This window comes from Mercenaria mercenaria, chromosome 9 (genome assembly GCF_021730395.1).
Source record: "Mercenaria mercenaria strain notata chromosome 9, MADL_Memer_1, whole genome shotgun sequence".
NCBI classification, from domain to species: domain Eukaryota; kingdom Metazoa; phylum Mollusca; class Bivalvia; order Venerida; family Veneridae; genus Mercenaria; species Mercenaria mercenaria.
Genome location: NC_069369.1, coordinates 29,129,419 through 29,147,285, shown reverse-complemented (window position 1 = coordinate 29,147,285; position 17,867 = coordinate 29,129,419). Strand labels below are relative to the sequence as shown.

The following is a 17,867-nucleotide window of genomic DNA, read 5'->3' as shown; positions in this document are numbered from 1 at the left end:
CAGTATTTCAGTCATGTAACGGCGGGCAGATAACCTATCCAGTGTTCCTAGGTTCTGTACTAGTACAAACCTGTTCTCTGCAAGTAACTGCCAACTTCCCCACATGAATCAGAAGTGGATGACTAATGATTTCAGACACAAGTCGTTTATCAAATAGTCACGGAGAACATACGCCCAGCCCAAAGGATCGAACTCACGACCCCGCGATCCGTAGACCGACGCTCTACCTACCGAGCTAAGCGGTCGGGTGGTAACAAGATATACTACCTCTCCTTACGCGTATTGAATCCTTTATTTTGACACTTTCTTTTTTTTTTTTTTTTTTTTTTGGATTTAACGTCACACCGACACATAATGGCGACTTTCCAGCTTTAATGGTGGAGGAAGACCCCAGGTGCCCCTCCGTGCATTATTTCATCACAAGCGGGCACCTGGGTAGAACCAACTGGATGGCTTCCTCACATAAAGAATTCAACGTCCTGAGTGACACAGTTAGTCAATAATTTATACTGTTTAATTAAAAACTACTATGAATTAATGATTTGTCTCAAAATATATTTCATTACAACTTTGTATTGGGATTGACATTGTCTTGTATGTTTATAATTTCGTTGTCTAGATAGGATGTTTGTTCGTTTTCTTCTAATTACTTCGTGCATGTGGAAGAATTTATAAAATAGGATGAATGAACGTTTCTAACTGGGATACTGCTGATCGGTTAGATTTGCTGAAAAAGGGTCAAATAAAAACAGATTATTAATGAAAAAAACTTTCATGTAATATGTTTGTATTTTCTTTTCCCGAAGCAATATATTGTTTGTTTATAAAACATATTTTAAATCTGTGCAATTACTTTACTGTCGTAGCTGTACATATAGATGCTTGATGAATACTTTATAGAAATATTGTTTGCTTCTGGAAGTATTGTCTATTTCTAAATTAGGTATAGTCATTAATTGAAAAATCAAAGCTTAGTTTAGTTTATTATATGTCATTACATTAGGTTAAGAAGCCGATTAAGACAAATATAGCATAAATAATGACGAACAGAGATGTTAACAAAACAATATACGAAGCTCAATGACAAATATTCTCAAATAGGCGGAAAAGCTTACAGTTAATTTTCTAAATTTGTTATTCCAATGACAAATCTGACAAATATATAGACACATAATTATACATAACCATACTATCACAAATCCCTATGCAATGTTTATGAAAATAATAAAACGTACTTACTTACTGCGTTCAATCTTCTTAAGGTCGTTTTATGTCTTAAGATTTGATGTGGCGATGAACTTCACCGTCTTCTGCAGGTCACAGCTTGGTCTCAAGTTGGATCACACGTCTAGTTTGTGTTAAGGAGAAATATCTATTAAACTTGTGTAACTATTTATCGCCTCCTTTTCGGCCTGCCCTGAATATGTATTCTGAACTGTGCTAAGTGACCTATCGCTTGTAAAAGTGATTCCTTACTATGAAAATTTATTTGCTACCATCATAAAAATCAAGATTTCTTGGAAAGGAACCGCCTTTTTCTAAACATCATAACTTTAATTTTAGGAATGTTTATTTTTTTCCGTATCTACAATAAGCACTTAAAACACCAATATTTTTTCTAAACATACTTTGTTTAACACAGTCTGGCTCTATTTGTTGTGTTGCTTTGTGTAGCGTTGCAGGGGACGGTTTCGACAATACTGAAAAGGTATAAAAATCAATAAATAGATTCCCGCACGGGTTTGCGAATAAGTGTATTTTTAGTTAATTGCAAGATACCCACAGATTGAATTCGTTGATTTAAAGAGCGGATTTCTAGATATTGTTTCTGAACATACATTCATCAATTTTCACGAAAGGAGCAATATCTTTAAAAAATAATAAGCATCTAATAGGTAAAGCCACGACCCATAGAGGACAATCCAGAAATATGGATTTTCGTTTACGTTGTTAGTTCTTAAAAGTATGTCTTAGTACTTTGGTACAATAATTATCTTGACATTGCAATGTTTCCATGCTTCAAATTCCGCTGATCATCTTTTCAAATGATATATCTTGTTTAGATATCAATCCCACTTCAGCTTTATTTTGAGTTGGTCACAAGGTGATCGTCCTATCAAGTTATTTTGAATTCTGATTTCGATTTCAGATGACAAAAGTTTTGATATTTGCTACATATTCATGTCTATAGTACAATGAATCCCACTTGATGACTGGGGTGGATTTTAGCTGTTTCAGTAAAGAGTAATCAGATGGTCATCTATATATGACAATCAGCCTTATGAGAGATGACGATTCTCAGAGTTGTATTTTTTCTGACGTCATTGCAGCCAGAGTTAAGCAAGGAAGTTTTTGTCAAAATTGTTTCATGGTTTTAGAAAACAGTTCACTTCGAGCCTTCAGCTACTTGTGATAGTACATTAAGTTCGTGTCTACGTCAGTTTAACTGGTAATTTTTAAATGTAAAAATATTATTGAACCACGTGCAAATGTGTTTCTCCGTCGATTTAATTCAATACAGAAATAATCTAAATCTCCGTAAAAAGTGGGGGGAAAAACGTCTGTGGCGAAATTCGTATTTGTCCAGTAAATGAGTCCAAGCATTAAGACAATCATGTAGGCATTGTAACTGAAAATACAAACTTCAAGTAGGAGCTATCTATATTAGATGTATGTGAGGTTAATTGCATCAAAATACAAGGACTGAAAAAAGTATTAAAATATCATTTTCTGAAAAAGAGTTATTTGAGCTGAAAAATATGATCCCGGATAAAATATTTGGAAAAAATGGAGACAACTCCGCAAAGACTTTATGATAGGCTTAGGTGACTATTGACCTAGAACCTCATGCAAACTATGCACTTTTTACCTATTATCATGAAAAAAGCATTCATACTTACCACATGGATTAGCAACCTGAATATAAAACTATGTAAAGATCAAATAATTGATTGCCCTGGGGAAAGTAGGACATTTTTTTGTGGTGAAATTTGTCAAACAAGCAGACGATTGTTTTTAAAAAAGTCAAAACCCACAGAATTTCACAAGGTGAAATATGTTAAAAAGGGTACTGCTGGAAAGAGAACAATCTAAACTACCCATACATTTGCGTCAAAGTATGGGAAAAAAATCTAGAAATATGAGAAAATCGAATAAATCAATTTCTAGACTGTTAGATGCATAACTGTGTAATCATACATGGCATTTATCATAGACAGGTTACTTTTCTCTTGCACTGATATTACATTGGCAGGATTAGGATTAAGAAACGGTGTTTACTCAACAATTTCACTATATAAACGGATGGTTTCCCTTGTGTAAAGAAGGCTTAGGGTAAATTTCTAGACAATGCCACTGAGCCTACCTTTCAATCTATAAATGGATATGACGGTAAGGAAAGCCTTTGAACTTGCTAAAGTTGGATCTGTAATTATATTTGTTGATTTAAGGAAAAGGTAATTATATGAAATTGCAGTAGAATATGGGAAGTCAATTCATTAGAATCCTTTGATTTTCTCGTTATTTGTGCTTTCAACTTCTTAAGAAGAAACGAAATAAGAATAACTAAACAATATAATAACTGTCCGTAGGGAGTATATCCTATGAATGAAAAACGTCACAATACAATTATAGACGTTTATTCATTTTTAGGTATTATGTAGGTAGATGCAATTTCATTCAAAAGCGTAATTAATGGATATTATCCTAACACTCACACCCATACGTACCCGCACTGTACTGACAACCTTAACCAGACAACATCCTGAAACAATTTTATGATTTCATTCTTTACTTTACACGATATCTACAATAAACTGACATTTTTGTTTAAGGTTGTAGTATGCCCTAACTATTTATTGCGCGCATGCAAACGAGAGTTTATGACAAAGTGTGCAACACACTGAACGTGTTTGTATATTCTTTATTTTTTTTAACATTTTTTTCAACTTGCTATAAGGTCAAATTATGGTGGAAGTACAGGAAAGCTATAAAACAAACATATCCCAGGGGCTTCTGCAGACGTTAATACACAAAACAAACGTGTATTGTCGCTATTCTTGCATAAAAAACATTACACGACGACTTAATGTATTATTTTCATATGTGATGACTTTACGATTCCGGAACATTTTTTAATTACCATTCTTTTGTTATTGGAAACGCTAAACATGTTTTAAATATCCATAACAAGAGCCCAGAAATCAACAACACTACTAAAAACACGTAATGAAGGTTTTTAAACGGTTTTTTATCTCTCGTTACAAACATGGCATTATCAATAACTTTTCATATCACTTAAAAATTTGGTAAACAGGAGCACAATTTCAAGAATAATAACTTTACATTCGGGTTATTTTGAGTAAGAACACACTTCCAGTACGAAAGAGTACGAACGTAGTGACAAGTTTTCAAGCTTTTTATATAAATTCATCGAGAAATTCGATAAAAATAAACCGGCTGATACTTACCAAAATCATTAATATAGTTCTTATAAACAAACAATCGCAGAAGTTACACGCGATTCTTAAACATTCAACTACAAAAACTGAATCGACGCTGACTTCTAAAAGGGGAGTAAGTAAGGGGAGAAGTGAGTACGAACATTGTTAAGGGCAGTGCTTTTGGCGTTGGTAACAGATACAGCAAAACATTCTATGGATTAGATTGCATCTTTCATGCTACAAGAAGAGGTTTTATAAAAGAAACAAGACGCAGATACCAGATTTCAATCTGCGCAGAAATACATATACGTCCCTGGGAAAGCATTTTTAAAAAAAAAACATGTATTAACAGTATGTAAATTGCCTTGTTAGCATACGATTTTTCTCCCGTTAATACAAGGGCGGATCCAGTGGAAAAAGTAGTTTTTATGCAAGAATACTAATATAAAAACCCTCGAAATATAAAAGTGTAAGATGTTCATGTTTTACTTCTTTCATCAATATAAATATTTTAGAAGGTCATGTACTTCAAACCTACATGGAACCATGTATATTGCACTGCAACGGTTTTATGTATTTCAATCTATCCTATATGATATGGATGTACTCGCTCAGTAGACATACTATTTGCAATACTATAAGAGCTATAGCATTGAAACTATTGATACATCATATGTTAGGTAGAGTAAGTCAAAACCATAGTCCTTTCATGCAGTTTGGTGCGTTTTGTATTGGGAAAAGTGGTGAAATGGTTTGCGGTTTGAAAATAGAAGTTTCCGTGAATTCTTTCTTTAGTTACATAATGTTTTAAACATGACATCAATGAAAATCTGAAGACAAAGTTTATTTAACGATGTACTGAAATAATTAAAAGATTAATAATTTTAGACATGGTGCAAGAAAATCCAGCTTTTTGTTAAGTTTGTGTCGTAAACGCCCTTAGAGAAAACATTTAAACACTTAAAATTCAGGGAAACTAATATTTGATCTAATTGTCAATGTTTAAACAACATATTAATATGTTTTATAATTCATTTTTATAACAAAATACATATATTGATAAAAAGGCTTAACTTTATCATTTCTTTTACTGAATAATACAGGTCATTTCTTATCCCTTCTATCTTAAGGATACGTGGAGATCTAAATGCTGTTGTGATGGCTTTTGTGAGTGCAGTGTATCAATGTATGTCATAAATGACAACGTTTTCCTTTCGATTTGTAAAATTTCATTTGTTTTACTTTTAATGTCCGATCTGGTCCATGATAATGGCATCAGATTTAAGAACACAATCGAGAAAAAAGTTTCTCTAAAAAAAAAAACAGGAAAGAAATCAAAAAGCAGAAAAGAAAGCAATTTGTGCCGGACATCGCGTGGAAAATTTACTTCGTTTTCAGTTTGATGAATGCGCCAGAAAGAAGGTTACCTATTTCTTGTGTATTTTTTTTCCTTTTTTTCAATATTGATTTATTATATTGTTGGCATTGTTGTTTGCCACATTAATTTCATATGATAAGGGGTTTAGGCCTTTTATTCCAACCGAAATTCCGGATATTGCTTTGTACATGCATGTAAAGTTAATTTATGCTATTTTTTTAAACCCGCTTTATTGTGTTACTTTTATTGGAAGGTATATAAGTAAGTTTTATATTACTACTTCTGTACAAGCGTTTGTTAAGGACACGTCACGGCTGAGATAGTTTAGCATTATTGCAATACACAATCGGTATTAAAATTGTGTTTCCAATACATGTGCTCATTAGATAAATCCTCAATATATATGTGAAAATAAGGGATATGTTTTGTATGACTGCAACATTGTGAGTTGCTCTAATTAGTGACAAATGACTGAAACAATGGGAATTCGTACGTGACTTGGATAGACAAAACGACAGTGAGATAACAATATATTGTTCTATTGTTTTTATTCACAAGTAATAAGCTTCAATATAGAACACCCATTTTTAAGAAAATCAAACTGGAAGTAAGAAATAACAGAAAAAAAATTAGGTCATGAGTTATCATACACCTGTCAAAATTTGTCATTAGTTTAAGTTTTCACGAGCTGTCAAAATTATTTTTTTCTCTCTATTTTGCAAATGCATTGTTTTTGTAAGTATCTTGGTCGGATATTGTAGTGTGTAACTTACTTTACATTCCACGTTAATATTTGTGCTTGAAATTGCTTTGCTGAGCTCACCAAAGTCACGTATGAATTTCTATTGTTTTATTTTATTGTCTGTTATAAAGGTACCAAACCGCAATATTAAGATATAAGAATCGTTCCTTTGTGATAGACAAAGGAAACTATTTGGTTGAATCATGACATAACGATTTTTGGAAAGAACTGAATATTCTTTGGGTTTTTTGTTATTCGCCGGAAATTCAAAACGTGACATCACCTTAAGGAGTTAAGGATTATTGTATGCTGTGTATCGTGATATTGATATGTCGTTGTTTCTATGTATTCAGTTTGTAACTCACTCTGCAACTCCTTATAGGTATAAGGCTCTGTCATCCTAATGAAGGCATGGCTTTGTCCATTGCTTTTTCGGTAATCAACTCCAAACTTATTACACAGTCTGGAACAAACATCTATAAACAGTGTCTTATATTTTTAGTTTTATACTTTGATTATTTTTTAAGTTAAGTATTTTATAAACAATTATAGTCAAACTTTTTACGAATGTCTCCTAACATTAAGGCAAATCTGGCCTTGAGTTTCGCACCAAATGTATGTCAATCGTCGTTAAACTACACGTGTACACTAGAATGTGTATATGGAACATAAATATGCAGTACTAATTAAATAAACAAAACAAATGTGTACAAACGTATGATTACAAATTCAGGTTTATTTCTGAATTGACCTTCATGCATCAATTCCAGTTTTTATGAATATGAATAATACATACCCTGTTTCTTTTTGTTTACGTTTCGCATATTATGTGCACACGGCCTTGTCGTCTAGACCGGAAGTTCGTAAGGAAAGTCTATCAAAGTTTTCTTTTGTAACGTTGACGAAAATCGTAAATTATGTGGAGTGTCTCTGCGATAAGGAATACTGAGACAATGTGACTTGGGGATAAACAGTCACATGCTCAATAAGCATAGTACTCATTTACCGAACTGTGCATTTTAGGTGAGAAATGCGCGTTTGAAATGGATTTATACATTTTCTCGTCAGCCACCCAGACCAAGGTGAATAGACATATTTACCAACAGCACGGCAAGGGTTTTATAATGTGACCCGCTTTCACTAACGTTCGCAAAGTGAGAAAATTCTCAGCTCAAGATTTTCTCAGAACTGTCTGAGAATTGTCTCAGCTGAGAAATTTCTCAAGTTGACTTTCACTAAACTTTTTCTCAAGTCTTGAGATTTTTCTCAGCTGAGCCGTAATTTTTTAAGACATAAGCGGTCAAACATCCAAGGAGCCGCGTGAACTTTCCCACGAACACAAGTGCATAGTTGGGGGCAGTGGATTTATTCATTTATTGAGACGAAATGAAGCGTTGAGAAATGTTCATAAACAACATGTACAGTTCGGGATATATCCAAATTGTATGTTTGTACAAAGGTATGGCAGTGTATTTTCAATATTATAATTAAGGTAACTTGACAGGGAAAACCAAGATGGCGTCACGAAATTAGGGTTGGTCCCATTATTTACTCTTATAGACTATATGCTGCTACAGAGGTTTAAAGATGCATTTTAATCATTTAACACACACATAAACACTTGTAAAAATTCATTTAATTTATAAAAAGTATATAATCAAATGTTCTGAAACTCACCATGAAATCTAGTCAATTTTTGTGCGTATTTTGCGGAAAAGTTATGTATCCAAACTGAAAATAATTTATATCCTCATATGTTTGGATATGTCCTTCAGGTGCTCCAGCTATGAACAAAATAACTTATCCACTGAGTTTTATGCTATCTGCTGTGTAATTTCATCAGTAAATTATAAATTTCTATATTTAACACCCTAAAATGTTGAAACCTGCTGGCAGTATGAGGGTCGTTAAAAAAAATCAAAGTACATGTAAGTTTACTTTGTCCATATTTCTGAGACTTTACATCCTCACATATTAAGAGTTTTGAGTGATGTGTTCATTTCTTAGTAATTCTACATTGTTTCTATTTAAATTTTATAAAAAATTTACAATCTTTTCAATCTGTGCACTAGTTCAAATGTGTTTGCTACTGTTTGAATAACCCTCAATGTCAAAACTTTACTGACTTGCATGGAAATCTCATGGAAAGCATGGATCTTAGGCCATACTAAATTAATATATGTTTAATGTAATTGATAAAGTACATATTCTTGATTTTCTGTTGCTTCCCAAAAAATATAGAGACAGTTTAGATAAGGATTTCTTCATTTGAACATGAAGAGTCATAAAAAATAATGTAATATACCCAAACTCAGCTATGTTATGGTTTATTTTCCATTCATAGGACTGGGTGAGTTTTACAGTTTTTAGTTTAGTTTATTAATCAAGTCAAGGCCCATAAGGGCATCTGACAACAATTATAACAATAACAGTTAAAGTAACAAAATCAGAACAGCATGTAAAACATGACAAATTATTGCAGAAGTAACTGATAATGTGGAGGATGAGAACTATTTATCTGAAAGTAGACATAATTTTCTAACAGAAAACAGCCAGTTTTAACAAAGTATTCTTATTGTCATTGTTCATAAGGTTAGAAAATTTGACAGTATTTGGATATTTATAATAAAATTCATCTATATATTTTTTCCTATCAACACTGAAATATTTGCAATCAAAAAGATAATGAAATTCATCTCCTAAAATGTTACTGTTACACAAATGACAAGTTCTTTGTTCTCTTGCAATGTTTTCAAATCTGCCTTTCTCTATTGGCAACAAATGATTCATGCATCTGAATTTACAAAGTGAAATGCTAAGGTCAAAAGGTAAAAGCTTGAAATATTTTTCAAATACAAATTCGTGTTTATACATTCTATAATTTAAACATTTGCTTGAGTTATTAACTGAATAGTTCCAGTTTTGTATAAACTGATCTTTAATTCTAGTGTTAACAAGATTTTTGAAGGAGTTAAAAGAGTGAATCTTCTGATCAAACCAACAATTAGATATACCAAGAGAATCTAAACTATCTTTGACATAACATAACCAGTTAAATTTCTTGTTTTGCCTCTGAGACAGTGAGAGACAAGTTCTGTATAAAATATTACAAATTTTATCTTCCTTGGAGCTTATTACCTTACTCCAAAAAGTTAACACTCTACATTTAATACGACTTGAAAGTGGTAAAATACCAAGATCACCATACAACATGTTATTAGGGGTACTTTGCTTCAAATTTAAAATAAGTTTTAAATATTTCAACTGAAATTTATCAACAATATCTAAATTTTCAACCCCCCATACCTCTGAGCCGTACAAGATAATAGGAGTAACCATGGTGTCGAAAAGGTGCAATTGTAAATCAATAGGTAAAAACAATTTCCTGGATTTACTAATAACAGCAAACATAACTTTGCGTGCTTGATCAACTAAATGAGCCTTAGTTCTACCGAACTTGCCATTGAATGAAAATTGAATACCTAAGTATGAGAAATGGTCAACAATTTCTAAAATATTACCCTCAAATTGAAATACTGGCGCATTACGCATACCTCTCTTATTTTTCCAAAATATGACAACTTTAGTCTTTGCGGTGTTAACCTTTAGCCCCCATGAGATGCAATACTCTGACATGGCATTAAGAGCTGACTGGAGGTCATTAGGGGCTTCTGCTAGGATGACTGTATCATCAGCAAATAATAGCAAATATTACTTGAAGAAAACCTCAACATCATTATCACTTAACATATGACTAACATTGTCAGATAATAACTGAAGACCATGAAATTTACTAGACATAAAGCTATTTAAATCATTCAAGAATAAAGAAAATAGAACAGGAGAGAGATTTTCACCCTGTCTAACTCCTGTATGACTCACAAAAAATTCAGATAGAGTACTGTTTGATTTTACACAAGACTTCGCTTTATCATACATGTTGAGAATAATTTTAAAACATTTACCATCAATATTGTAACTTAAAATCTTTCGCCATAGAGCAATACGATTGACCGAGTCGAAGGCTTTACGGTAATCCACAAAAGCACAGTACAATTTCTTATTATTGACAAAATACATATTTATTAACATTTTTAAAGGAAATATATGATCAACAGTGCTATAATGTTTTCTAAATCCAGCCTGTTCTTCACACAATATGTTATTGGCATCTAAGAAGGTGTTTAACCTAGTGTTTAATAAAGATGTGAACAACTTTCCAAAACAGCTTAATATAGTTATGCCCCTGTAATTGTCGGGGTCATTAATGCTACCCTTATTCTTGTACAAAGGTAAAATAACACCTTTACTCCAGATATCGGGAAAAATACCCGAGTCCAAAATGATATTGAACAAACTACAAAATACTGATAACATACTAGGGTGAACATTTTTAAGGTACTCGTTCAAAATATTGTCAAATGTCGAAGACGCCTTGTTATTGCTTAATGCATTAATTGCCCTTTCAATTTCAGGTACTGAAAAAGGTATGTTAAGCATTTCATTATAACCAGCATTAAATTCAAAATCAATACTATCAGGAATATCACCTGGGTTTTCAAAATCTGCATTTAAATTGCTAAAATGTTCGTAAAACACTTCACTAGAAATTTTTTGAATTGTAGATTTTTTTCACCAGAATACTTGTTTAGAAGATTCCAATAGGATTTAGGATCAGTGTTCCTAAGGTTTCTAACTTTCTGTATAACCTTATCATTAAAATCTCTAAATTTTCTACTAATTTCCTTTTTGTATTTTTTACTATTAATAACCATAGACTCTCTATTAAAAGCAGTCTTATTACGCCTATAAGTATTTCTACTTTTATAATAATCCTGTCTAAGTTTTTTACAATTATCATCAAACCAACAATAAATATATTTTTGAAATTGCATAGCCCCTTGTTACTGAATTAATTTGCAACAAAATATTGAAATTTATAATTTACTGATGAAATTCCAGAGCAAATAGCATAAAACTCAGAGGATAAATTCTTTTGTTCCCATGTGGAGCATCTGAGGGACATATTCAAACATATGATGATATAAATTATTTTCAGTTTGGATACATAACTTTTCCGCAAAATGCGCACAAAAATTGACTACTTTTCATGGTGAGTTTCAGAACATTTGATTTTATAATTTTAAAAATTAAATGCATTTTTACAATTGTTTATGTGTGTGTTAAATGATTAAAATGCATCTTTAGACCTCTGTAGCAGCATATTGTCGATAGAGGTAAATAATGTGACCAACCCTAATTTCGTGACGCCATCTTGGTTGTTCATGTCAAGTTACCTTAATCAGCTTCAAACCTGTCACTTTTGAACCAATCAAACACACAGTAGAGGGTACTACGTCATATTGCATGTGTTTTCTTTACCAAATATGGGATTAGGTAAACAAAGCCATATGGTGTTACTCTACGTGTGACAATTTTATGTTATAGGGCGTATGTTTATGGGAATCAGATATGCAGCCGTAAGTATACATTGTTTTGTGATTCACATATTAATTACTGCAATTAGTGTATTCATATCAATGATTGCAGGGACATAAATAGCTATGCATTCTCTAGGCATTTCAAACTTTGAACAACACAATTTGTTCACAATACTTTGACTGTCTACATTCTATTTTATAGAAGATATCAAGCTTCTTTTTTCAAAAGCATTTTGTCATTACTATCATTGTTATAAATTAATGGTGTGTCTAACGTATTTCGCCAGGTACTCTGTGAGTTGAAATTGCTACAAATCATGTACATTTTTAAAAAAATGCAAAATGAAAGTGAAAGTAGGTAGAGCTGTCAAAATCAAAAATGAAAAAAAAATGTAATGTTTCAAAAAATATAAAAGTTGATTCGTTTTCATTAACCAAAGTATCTAGATAAGTATGTTAGACACACAGCAAATTTAGAGAAAAAATGTGTTTGAAAAAAGATTGACATAAATTTCTACAAGGTAGAATGTGGACAGTTAGATAAGACAAAATACAAAGTATAACCAAACAAGGTGACCTTTATAGAAAGTATCTGCTACTTGTGTATATGTGCTATGAAGATTATTGGTCTGTCAGGTATAATTTCCATTTATGAAAATTTACATGAGGGGGTCTCAAAGGCTTTACATGATCCTTGACATGTATATATCAGTAGAGTTCTACTTTTCATTTCTACTTTCACTTTCAGTTTGAACTGTGTTCCATTTCTTTTAATTTACATTTTTGCAGCACTTTCAACCCCCAGACTTCCTGAATAACCAATATGTTTTGTTAGACAATAGTATCAATATTAGTCTCACCTGAGATGCAAACTACAGGTGTCAGCCTTATTCCTGTTTTTAAATGTTGCAGGTTTGTAATATATCATAACTTGAGACAGGACTATATAAAAACTATTTTTGACACAAGCATGGTAACAAAATATATTTTTGAAACAGAAGTTTGAAAATCTGTATGACAGTATAATAGCATATTCTGATGGGAAATTTCCAATCAGTAGAATTATACTTGAATATTAAAGCTTTTCCTTCGTTTTCTGTACACTTCTGTATATTGTAGATCTAAATAGAGACAGAATATGAAATTCCTCAATAGAATGCTAAAATATGTTGTTGTTTTTTTTGAAAATCATTATGAAAGAAAAATATATTTCAATTGTAAGGCATCGCTGAAATGTCACATATTTTGATAATGGTTTTAAATGTTTATTGTCAATGCATATGTTTCAAAGTATGCTATTTAATTTTATATATTTTATATGTGGTTTATATAATACACACCCACACACAATTTTATTAAGATTCTTGTAGATCATATCAAAATTATGTAGCTAATAATTATAAGCTTATGTACCCAATAACCATTGATCTTGTATACCTAAGGCTCAAATTTAGTGTTTAAGATTTTCTATATTCTCAAAATCTTTGTGTAATTTAAAGATTGATATTCCTCCTTATAAATGGAAAAAGTTATATTTAAACCTGGTTACAGAGCAATTTTCAGACAAACATTTTTATATAATTTATATCAGGTCACAGCCTGCTGATGAAGTTCCTCAGCTTATACAGAGGTCAGGCTTGAGCTAAGTGCTGATTCAAAAGATGCTAATGACAGTGGATAATCCATTCTCAGTTGTTCTAGGACTATTCACCAATGTTTCAAAACACTGATGGAACTGAAGGCAGTACATGTACTGGTGTCTGGCCTGTGATTTCAAGTATAGTATGTATTGACTAAGTTGGGCTCAATGTTTTCTAAATTTGCAAACTTTATTATAATTCAAACCATGCTAGATTTTAATTTTACTCAAAAGGAAATAAAGGAGAACAATAAATAAAACCATGCTTGCAAAATATACAGAAACAAAATTGATACCCTAAATGGATGCACTTCCTTTACAAACATTTGAAATGGATCAGTCTGATTTTGACCAAGTATTGGTTTGGTTTGAAACTTTCACTTATGATAATCTGCATGCCCAGCTCAGAATATAAAGCACTAGACTATGAATTAAGAAAAGTTGTGAGTTTGATCCCTCGGCTATGCATGCTATGCTTGCAATGTCTTTAACAGTTTGAGAGAAGAACATGCCTGAAGTCATTTGCCCAACATTTCTAACTCATTTACAATGGGAAGCTGTCTGTGAACATAAGTCATTTCTAGTAAAGAATGCAGGAACACTTGATAGGTTAACTGAACACCATTACATGACTGAAATACTATGGCAAAATTGAATCATACTGAAACAAAATACAAAAAAAAGGAAATTTCTCTTGATAAATGCATAACAAAAATAAAATTTGTGATAGTGTACTGTATATAACATAGAAAAAACAATTCCTTTTCAGATTGATGTACCTCCTCCTGATGTACCTCCTTGAATACAACACATCTGCCATGTGAAAGAAACAAGCTGCAAGATATACTGTGGAAGTGGGGGACTATGTAAAACACATTTTATTTAAAGAATATAAGAAATCTGACACTTAACTACTGAAAAGGTGCACAGGGGACATTTTTGTGTGTAGACTTTCATCAAGATCCTGAGAAAGTTGATTTATTAAACAAAAACAGACATATTATGTTTTCAAAGCTGAAAAGATTAGGATCTTGGAAAAACATTAGGACTCAAGAAAAGTAATGGGGTTATGAAACTGTAGTGTTCAACATTTAAATTGAGTTGTTTTTTTTTTCTCACTACATTTTGTGAAGAGGGTTCCATCACAAGATGTGACATATTGGTAAGAATGAGATGTAGTTTATGAAAAGATGTATTTTGCTTTAAATGTGCAGACTTTAAGTTACATAAAAAATCAAAGCTGTAGCAATAAAGCTTGGATAGTTTGTTGCATAAAGTTAAAGGATTTTTTTTGGTATGAAATTTACATGGTGTAGGCCTTTAAGCTGTTTACTTTTAAAACCACCTTGTATTTTTGATAATTTCTTATGTAATTAAGTCATTTCTAATGTTTTCTCTTTTAATTGACCCTGAGTGGCAGTTCTTGTTAACTACAAAACCATCTACTATTATTGGTTAACTAATAATTATTGCAATAGTGAGCATTTTAACATTGTTGCATCACAGTGCACTCCTTTATGGGAATAGGGAGGCAATAGCACATTTAACTATTAAACTAATTATTAAACTATGTCATTTGAATGAAAACAGCCTTAGACACACCTGAAAATCAGATAAATGTAAAGACATGCAAAGTTTTAAAAATATTTTTGGATTTAAGTTGTAATATTTTCTTACTTTTATCTTCAGTTGGTTATAAATGCAACTGATTGTTTTTATCAATATCTGTTGTCAGGTGTGTTTCGTCCCAATTTAATTTTGTGACCCATACAGTGTTTCCAGGACTCATCAGTAAGAGAAACACCATCAACTTGAGTCAACAACATAACTTTTAACACGTGAACAGAAGTTAATTATAAACGTTTTAAAAGGAACATAGTGAACTGGAACAGTAAATGAAAATTATAAAAGAAATGAAAACCTGTACACTTTGGCGTTTCATAGTTCTTTAAAAAAAATCAAATTTATCTGGGAAGACAATGACAGTGAAATATAAAATTTTACTTAAAATCTAATAACTTAATGGTAATAACAATTTTATCAATAGCATAGAGTTACGATTTTCTGATATTTTTGGAAAGATATGAAAAACATTGTACTTTAAATGTTAAACCAATATTTAAGATCAAATTATGAAATGCTATATTTATTTATAAAGGAATAAAACTATTGTCATCTTATAAAAATTTCTGTTAACTTTATTAAATTATTAGAACTTAAATATTTTTCATTGTCTTTGTGTCCATCAGTTTTACTTCTTATTCAATTACATCATGCTACTTGCCACTTGCTAAATGTGAAATATCTAAAGTATAGATGTTAAAAGTTAACAGCACTGCAAAATGCGGAACAAAATAGTTCCAAATGCTTATTAATGAGTGATTACTTATAAACAAACTGGTGTATAGAGCCGTATATAACATCATGCCATTATATAGTAACTTTTATCACTTGACATGGCCGGAGACTGAACCCACAATCTCCCACTGAAGTGGTGGGCCCTCTACCATTTGGCTACTGAAGCCGTTGAGGCAACAGGACTTGATTATTACAAAGTGGAGATTTTCTTTAAGCAGTAGGTAAGCTTAGTTGGTAGAGTACTAGTCCTGTAAGAGAGGGTCCCCAAGATTGAGCCCTACAGTAGACTGACTGCACATTTTACTCAATCTTAAATTAACTAGGTGCACAATATTGGACTGTGACTGTATTATAAACTACAGGACGACATTTATATAGCAGGGGAGTTTATTATGGTATAGGACTTGGTTACCACAAAGGGAAATTGTGTCAGCAGCTGGTTAGTTCAGTTGGTAGTGCGCACACACTGTAAACAAGGGGTCCCGGCTCTGAGCCAACGACTAACTGCTCATTTTTATCACATCTTGATAATAACCCCAAAGTTGTGAAATGAAATTTCATAATTTTGTTGTGCGCTAAGAATAAGGACTTCTAGGGACGTTACTGCACAAGTCAATGTATCTCGGTACGAGCGTTTTTGGTACGAAACATAGGCACAGTAAAACGTCTACCGTACTTAATAAATCTGGTCTTCAAAGTTGTGTAGCATTCAAGACGAGAAAGACACATTTTAGAGATAGTAAAAAGGTTTGAAAATGTTGTTCATGTGGTAAATTATCGTTGGGAGCCTATGAGCCGTTCCTTCCCTTGACCCGCCACCATTTTTGTTTTGACGTATATCTCGCGAGATCTTTTCACCGCGCATGCGTAAACCGTGGAAATTTTTTCTACTATCGTAGTAAATTTTTTCTTGAAAGAAGAAGATAAATTATGCGAAAAAAAAACAGGTATTATTAGCACAATTTCATTCTCAATCAACTAAAACTTACTATTTTTCCCCATTCTCAAAAGATTTCTGAGAAATTCTTTGTAATAAAAGCTATTTTTTCAGGACAAAATGTACGTCTGCTTTGTTTACACTTTATCAATGAAAGTCACGTGATGCAACAAATAAGGTATTAGGCCAACTTATTAAGGTTAGGGTTTCGTGACTTTTCTGAAAACTCTCACTGTTTATTTTCTTTATTTTAAGGAGCATCCACAGCATCTCAAAAAGCCTAAAGGCAGGCTGTATTCTAGAGAAGCATTGTCCAAAGCCTACCACCAATGTAAAATGAATAAGATGCCTGTGAAAAGAGCAGCTGCCATTTACAAGGTGCCTGTAACAACTTTAAGGAACAGGGTACTAGGCAAAGTTGATCATGAAACAGCAGTTCATGGAAAAACACCAATATTTTCCAAAGAGGAAGAGCTTAAGTTAAAAAAATCACTTTAAATTGATGACAAGTCTTGGATATGGCTATACCCGTTTAGAATGTGTTGACATTGCTGCTGATTTTGCATTTCAGCTAGGTAAAAGAACAAAAGATAGGCCATTAACAATTAAATGGATCAGAGGTTTTTTGAGAAGATGGCCTGAACTTAGAGTTCTAAAGCCAAGGGGGTTAGAATATGACCGTGCTAGAAAGGCACCAGAAGCTGTTGTCCAGCAGTACTTTGCAAATTTAAAGAATACTCTTGAAGAACATGACTTTCTACATAACCCCCACCTGATCTATAATATCGATGAGAAAGGGTTCACTATTGATCACAAGTCTCCACATATAGTAGCCAGCGGCGATTACTGTCCAGTTGCTGTTACCTCTGGTAAAGGGAAAACCGTCACTTTGATAGGGGGGTGCAAGTGCATGTGGGTCAAGTATACCAC

The 17,867-nt window shown here is 32.3% G+C and overlaps 1 long non-coding RNA gene across 1 annotated transcript; it reads left to right on the top strand.

The window, feature by feature from the left end:
• The first annotated feature begins 11,933 nt into the window (after positions 1-11,933).
• Positions 11,934-15,843, top strand: LOC128559445 (uncharacterized). The gene is made up of 3 exons (XR_008372368.1): positions 11,934-12,042; positions 13,595-13,785; positions 14,412-15,843. It is a non-coding gene; the product is annotated as an uncharacterized LOC128559445 (long non-coding RNA).
• Positions 15,844-17,867: the final 2,024 nt, after the last annotated feature.